The sequence below is a fragment of the Entelurus aequoreus genome, linkage group LG18, assembly GCF_033978785.1.
Source record: "Entelurus aequoreus isolate RoL-2023_Sb linkage group LG18, RoL_Eaeq_v1.1, whole genome shotgun sequence".
Lineage (NCBI taxonomy): Eukaryota > Metazoa > Chordata > Actinopteri > Syngnathiformes > Syngnathidae > Entelurus > Entelurus aequoreus.
Window position 1 is genome coordinate 12,504,997 of NC_084748.1, and position 6,000 is coordinate 12,510,996.

General features: G+C 34.9%; 1 pseudogene; it reads left to right on the top strand.

Moving 5' to 3' along the window:
* Positions 1-6,000, top strand: part of LOC133634278 (glutamate receptor ionotropic, NMDA 2A-like) — a 54,597-nt pseudogene that overhangs the window by 28,051 nt on the left and 20,546 nt on the right.

Genomic DNA, 6,000 nt, shown 5'->3' on the forward strand with positions numbered 1-6,000 from the left:
AAAAAATACCTCTTAATATCTGCTTTGCTTTCTAAAATAACACTTAGAATCACAATGGCTGCCAAATGCCCTTACGACATGATGATTCAAAGAAATGAGTATTATTTTAAAAAGACTCATTATCATTATTATAATAAAGTATTATGGGTTGAACTTGTGTAGCGCTTTTCTACCTTCAAGGTACTCACTATTTCCACATTCACCCATTCACACACACATTCACACACTGATGGCGGGAGCTGCCATGCAAGGCGCTTACCACGACCCATCAGGAGCAAGGGTGAAGTGTCTTGCTCAAGGACACAACGGACGTGACTAGGTTGGTAGAAGGTGGGGATCGAACCAGGAACCCTCAGGTTGCTGGCACGGCCACTCTCCCAACTGCGCCACGCCGTCCCCATATCATAATATCATAATATGTTATTGCATACATTATAGTAATATATTATTCTATCGTATAATAACAACAATTTATTAATATTATGGCGCAACATTTTGAGAATTTAGGGCATTGTAGAATTATGAATACATCAATTATTTTCCTGGAAATGTGAGATTTTGGGGAAAACCAGGAATTTTGATACTAGCACAATTGTCCTAGATCAGGGGTCACCAGCCTTTTTGAAAGCAAGAGCTACTTCTTGGGTAGTGATTAATGCGAAGGGCTACCAGTTTGATACACACTTAAATAAATTGCCAGAAATAGCCAATTTGCTCAATTTACCTTTTAACTCTGTTATTATTAATAATTAATGATATTTACACTTAATTGAACGGTTTAAAAGAGAAAACACGAAAAAAATTACAATTAAATTTTGAAACATAGTTTATCTTCAATTTCGACTCTATAAAATTCAAAATTCAACCGAAAAAAAGAAGAGAAAAACTAGCTAATTCGAATCTTTTTGAAAAAATTAAAAAAATAATTTATGGAACATCATTAGTAATTTTTCCTGATTAAGATTAATTTTAGAATTTTGATGACATGTTTTAAATAGGTTAAAATCCAATCTACACTTTGTTAGAATATATAACAAATTGGACGAAGCTATATTTCTAACAAAGACAAATCATTATTTCTTCTAGATTTTCCAGAACAAAATTTTTAAAAGAAATTCAAAAGACTTTGAAATAAGATTTAAATTTGATTCTACAGATTTTCTAGATTTGCCAGAATAATGTTTTTGAATTTTAATCATAATAAGTTTGAAGAAATATTTCACAAATATTCTCCGTCGAAAAAACAGAAGCTAAAATGAACAATTAAATTAAAATGTATTTATTATTCTTTACAATAAAAAATAAAAAATACTTGAACATTGATTTAAATTGTCAGGAAAGAAGAGGAAGGAATTTAAAAGGTATATGTGTTTAAAAATCCTAAAATCATTTTTAAGGTTGTATTTTTTCGCTAAAATTGTCTTTCTGAAAGTTATAAGAAGCAAAGTAAAAAAATGTATTTATTTATTTAAACAAGTGAAGACCAAGTCTTTAAAATATTTTCTTGGATTTTCAAATTCTATTTGAGTTTTGTCTTTCTTAGAATTAAAAATGTCGGGCAAAGCAAGACCAGCTTGCTAGTAAATAAATACAATTTAAAAAATAGAGGCAGCTCACTGGTAAGTGCTGCTATTTGAGCTATTTTTAGAACAGGCCAGCGGGCTACTCATCTGGTCCTTACGGGCGACCTGGTGCCCGCGGGCACCGCGTTGGTGACCCCTGTCCTAGATTATATCAATGGGTTGGTGTTGGAATTTTTCGAATCGGTTGAAAAATGTTGACGTAGTAACGGCTTGAATTGAAAATGGGTGTTTTGGAATTCCTGAAATTTCGGGAAAACCGGGAATGTGTACAAAAAAGAAATAGGAGCCTTTGTTGTAACAACCAACAGAAATGTTTTGGTGGAGGAATGGTCAAAAACGGTTGAAAAATGTGGACTGTGAAAACTTTCCAGAAAGAGGTGAAAACAGGGATTTGGAAAACATTCCTGGAATTGTTTTTTAACTTGGAAAATGGTAGTTTGATTGTCTGAGGTGAATGGAGTGTGTGGATGTTGGAACGGTTCAAATCGGATGAGAAATGTGGGATATGCAGTAGATTGTAAAATGCCCATTAATTGTCAATGGGGAGAAAATTCCAGGAAAAACAGGAATTTTGGGAAAGGGAAAACATGCTTTGCATTTGTATAAGAGTAGTGTGGGTGGATGGTTGAAAGGTCAGAATCGGGTTTAAAAATGGTGCAACATTTTGAGAATTTAGAGCATTGTAAAACTATCCATTCTTTTCCTGGAAATGTGAGATTTTGGGGAAAATCAGGATTTTAAAAAAACATTGATACTAGCACAATTGTCCTAAATGATATCAATTGGTTGGTGTTGGAATTTTTCGAATCAGCTGAAAAATGTTGACGTAGTAACAGTTTGAATTGAGAATGGTATTTTGGAGTTCCTGAAATTTCGGGAAAACCGGGAATTTGTACCAAAACAAAATAGGAGCATTTGTTGTACCAACCAAGAGAAATGTTTTGATGGTGTAATGATCAGAAACGGTTGGAAAATGTGGACTATGAAAACTTTCCAGAAAGAGGTGAAAATAGGGATTTGGAAAACATTCCTGGACATTTTTTTTTACTTGGAAAATGGTAGTTTTCCCAGGTGAGAAGAGTGTGTGGATGTTGGAACGGTTCAAATCGGATGAGAAATGTGGTATGTGCAGTAGATTGTATAATGCCCATTCATTGTCAATGGGGAGAAAATTCCAGGAAAAACAGGAATTTGGGGAAAGGGAAAACATGCTTTGCATTTGTTATATCGGAAGAGTAGTGTGGGTGGATGGTTGAAAGGTCGGAATCGGGTTTAAAAATGGCGCAACATTTTGAGAATTTAGGGCATTGTAAAACTATCCATTCTTTTCCTGGAAATGTGAGATTTTGGGGGAAATCAGGATTTTTTTTAAAAATTGATACTAGCACAATTGTCCTAAATGATATCAATTGGTTGGTGTTGGAATTTTTCGAATCAGTTGAAAAATGTTGACGTAGTAACAGTTTGAATTGAGAATGGTATTTTGGAATTCCTGAAATTTCGGGAAAACCGGGAATTTGTACAAGAAAAAAATAGGAGCATTTGTTGTACCAAGCAAGAGAAATGTTTTGATGGTGGAATGGTCAGAAACGGTTGGAAAATGTGGACTATAAATACTTTCCAGAAAGAGGTGAAAACAGGGATTTGGAAAACATTCCTGGAATTTTTTTTTTACTTGGAAAATGGTAGTTTTCCGAGGTGAGAAGAGGGTGTGGATGTTGGAACGGTTCAAATCGGATGAGAAATGTGGTATATGCAGTAGATTGTATAATGCCCATTCATTGTCAATGGGGAGAAAATTCCTGGAAAAACAGGAATTTTGGGAAAGGGAAAACATGCTTTGCATTTGTTATATCGGAAGAGTAGTGTGGGTGGATGGTTGAAATGTCGGAATCTGGTTTAAAATGGTGCAAAATTTTGAGAATCTAGGGCATTGTAGAACATAAATACGTCCATTCTTTTGAATGGGAATTTCCTGGAAATTTGATATTTTGGGGAAAACCGGGAATTTTGGAAAACATTGATACTAGCACAATTGTCAGAGATGATATGAATGGGTTGGTGTTGGAATTTTTGGAATATGTTGACAAATGTTTACATAGTAACAGTTTGAATTTAGAATGGTATTTTGGAATTCCTGAAATTACGGGAAAACCGGGAATTTGTACAAAAAAAAAATAGGAGCATTTGTTGTACCAACCAAGAGAAATGTTTTAATGGAGGAATGGTCAAAAACGGTTGGAAAATGTGGGCTGTGAAAACTTTCCAGAAAGAGGTGAAAGTAGGGATTTGGAAAACATTCCTGGAATTTTTTTTTTTACTTGGAAAATGGTAGTTTTCCCAGGTGAGAAGAGTGTGTGGATGTTGGAACGGTTCAAATCGGATGAGAAATGTGGTATACGCAGTAGATTGTATAATGCCCATTCACTGTCAATGGGGAGAAAATTCCAGGAAAAACAGGAATTTTGGGAAAGGGAAAACATGCTTTGCATTTGTTGTATCGGAAGAGTAGTGTGGGTGGATGGTTGAAAGGTCAGAATCGGGTTTAAAAATGGTGCAACATTTTGAGAATTTAGGGCATTGTAAAACTATCCATTCTTTTCCTGGAAATGTGAGATTTTGGGGAAAATCAGGAATTTAAAAAAATATTGATACTAGCACAATTGTCCTAAATGATATCAATTGGTTGGTGTTGGAATTTTTTCGAATCAGCTGAAAAATGTTGACGTAGTAACAGTTTGAATTGAGAATGGTATTTTGGAATTCCTGAAATTTCGGGAAAACCGGGAATTTGTACAAAAAAGAAATAGGAGCATTTGTTGTACCAACCAAGAGAAATTTTTAATGGAGGAATGGTCAAAAACGGTTGGAAAATGTGGGCTGTGAAAACTTTCCAGAAAGAGGTGAAAGTAGGGATTTGGAAAACATTCCTGGAATTTTTTTTTTTTTTACTTGGAAAATGGTAGTTTTCCCAGGTGAGAAGAGTGTGTGGATGTTGGAACGGTTCAAATCGGATGAGAAATGTGGTATATGCAGTAGATTGTATAATGCCCATTCATTGTCAATGGGGAGAAAATTCCAGGAAAAACAGGAATTTTGGGAAAGGGAAAACATGCTTTGCATTTGTTGTATCGGAAGAGTAGTGTGGGTGGATGGTTGAAAGGTCAGAATCGGGTTTAAAAATGGCGCAACATTTTGAGAATTTAGGGCATTGTAAAACTATCCATTCTTTTCCTGGAAATGTGAGATTTTGGGGAAAATCAGGAATTTAAAAAAACATTGATACTAGCACAATTGTCCTAAATTATATCAATTGGTTGGTGTTGGAATTTTTTCGAATCAGCTGAAAAATGTTGACGTAGTAACAGTTTGAATTGAGAATGGTATTTTGGAATTCCTGAAATTTCGGGAAAACCGGGAATTTGTACAAAAAAGAAATAGGAGCATTTGTTGTACCAACCAAGAGAAATGTTTTAATGGAGGAATGGTCAAAAACGGTTGGAAAATGTGGGCTGTGAAAACTTTCCAGAAAGAGATGAAAGTAGGGATTTGGAAAACATTCCTGGAATTTTTTTTTTTTACTTGGAAAATGGTAGTTTTCCCAGGTGAGAAGAGTGTGTGGATGTTGGAACGGTTCAAATCGGATGAGAAATGTGGTATATGCAGTAGATTGTATAATGCCCATTCATTGTCAATGGGGAGAAAATTCCAGGAAAAACAGGAATTTGGGGAAAGGGAAAAAATGCTTTGCATTTGTTATATCGGAAGAGTAGTGTGGGTGGATGGTTGAAAGGTCAGAATCTGGTTTAAAATGGTGCAAAATTTTGAGAATCTAGGGCATTGTAGAACATAAATACGTCCATTCTTTTGAATGGGAATTTCCTGGAAATTTGATATTTTGGGGAAAACCGGGAATTTTGGAAAACATTGATACTAGCACAATTGTCAGAGATGATATGAATGGGTTGGTGTTGGAATTTTTGGAATATGTTGAAAAATGTTTACATAGTAACAGTTTGAATTGAGAATGGTATTTTGGAATTCCTGAAATTACGGGAAAACCGGGAATTTGTACAAAAAAAAAATAGGAGCATTTGTTGTACCAACCAAGAGAAATGTTTTAATGGAGGAATGGTCAAAAACGGTTGGAAAATGTGGGCTGTGAAAACTTTCCAGAAAGAGATGAAAGTAGGGATTTGGAAAACATTCCTGGAATTTTTTTTTTTTACTTGGAAAATGGTAGTTTTCCCAGGTGAGAAGAGTGTGTGGATGTTGGAACGGTTCAAATCGGATGAGAAATGTGGTATATGCAGTAGATTGTATAATGCCCATTCATTGTCAATGGGGAGAAAATTCCAGGAAAAACAGGAATTTTGGGAAAGGGAAAACATGCTTTGCATTTGTTATATCGGAAGAG